At 43.3% G+C, this 1705-nt stretch overlaps 1 pseudogene; it reads left to right on the top strand.

Moving 5' to 3' along the window:
* The first annotated feature begins 6 nt into the window (after positions 1–6).
* LOC132289087 (large ribosomal subunit protein uL16m-like) lies at positions 7–1207 on the top strand (annotated as a pseudogene).
* Positions 1208–1705: the final 498 nt, after the last annotated feature.

Raw genomic sequence — 1705 nt, 5'->3', positions numbered from 1 at the left:
ATGTCCGGGAACAACTCCTAGGTCAATTAAGGAGAAAATGTTGGAAACTCATGGGTAAGGAAAAGGTAATGGAATTGATAGAGAAATTCATAGACCTAGGTGGGATAGGAGAATTGAGAAAGTCCATAGAGATGATGATAGAGATCATACTGAGAAAGAGAAGAATTCCGTATGGGTACAACTCTTATTTGAACGAAGTGAAAAAAATGCGATCTTTGCTGTCTAATAGAACAAACACTAATACCTTAATTGAGTCGGTCAAGATCCAATCTGTTTATCAAAGTGCTTCTCCGATTGCTCAAGACATCTCTTTTCAACCGAGGAAAAAAAGAAGATCATTTCGTTCCATTTTGACTCAAATAGTCAAGGATCTGAAATTCGTAAAAGGGGTGGAGGGGATCCGTATATGTTGTTCAGGTCGATTAAAAGGTGCAGAAATAGCTAGAACTGAATGCGGAAAGTATGGAAAAACATCTCGTAATGTATTTCACCAGAAAATCGATTATGCTCCTGCGGAAGTATCTACTCGTTACGGAATCTCAGGTGTCAAAGTGTGGATTTCATATAGTTAAAAAAGGGGGACGTGCTATTATATCCGAAACATACGAAATATACTAAATATAGTAAAGGCAGATGTAGTAGGGGTTGCAAACCGGACGGTACACAACTCAGTTTTGGAAGATATGGCACTCAAAGTTGTGGAGCTGGTCGTCTTTCATATCGAGCCATTGAAGCAGCGCGTCGGGCTATAATAGGACAATTCCATCGTGCTATGAGCGGACAATTCCGAAGAAATGGTAAGATATGGGTAAGAGTTCTCGCAGATCTCCCTATTACCGGGAAACCTAATGAAGTCAGAATGGGAAGAGGAAAAGGAAATCCTACGGGTTGGATTGCTCGTGTGTCCACGGGACAAATCCCATTTGAAATGGATGGTGTGAGTTTGTCAAATGCTCGACAAGCCGCTACATTAGCGGCGCATAAACCATGTTCGTCGACCAAGTTTGTTCAGTGGTCGTAACGGTAACGTAATTGGTTAGTGGCTAAAACCAGGACGGGATTCTAAAGAATTAGGCGAGGTGTTTGTTCCTGAACGACGGAAGTGGAAAGACACTAAGGGAGAGGGATATACTCCTTTCTTTGAGTAATCGCCGAAATTGTACGACGAACCTTATTTGATTGTTCAAGGCGTACTACCCTGATACGTTAAGGTTAAATTCTGACGGCCCGGTTTAGAAAGTGATATACGTCAGAATCAATAAGAAAGAGAAGAGATGAAGGAAAAGAAGCCTACCCCTATTAGAGCTATCCTACTGCCACCACTCCGGGGTCGTGTACTGGGACCTCTCTTACCGGTCCCTTCCTTTGATGTCTCTGGCCGAACTTTCTACGACGAAGTAGGCTCACCTTCGGAATCGGGATATATAGTATGTCAGACTGGTTACGCGAGTAAAGGGTTAGAACTCAAATCAGCAACTGGCAGAACTTTCCTTTGTTCCCTTGCGCCCGCTTACCTGACTTAGCAGCCGCGAAGTTCTTCCTCATCACCATCTTCCTCTCCCGTGTTAATCAACGGTAAGAACATTAATGACTTAGTATTGGTACGCTTGCTTGCTTTAATTAAAGGGGCCTTGAGCGGGCTCATCTCGAAAAGCGCTGTTCGTATCTCCTCTTCCGTCCCTACTCGAAGCAGCCAGTCATTCTG

Source organism: Cornus florida, unplaced genomic scaffold, assembly GCF_030987335.1.
Source record: "Cornus florida cultivar Cherokee Brave unplaced genomic scaffold, ASM3098733v1 CherokeeBrave_3.0.0_Hap2_scaffold_166, whole genome shotgun sequence".
NCBI lineage: Eukaryota > Viridiplantae > Streptophyta > Magnoliopsida > Cornales > Cornaceae > Cornus > Cornus florida.
Note: the sequence above shows the minus strand (reverse complement) of the source record. Positions and strands in the feature narration are given on the sequence as shown.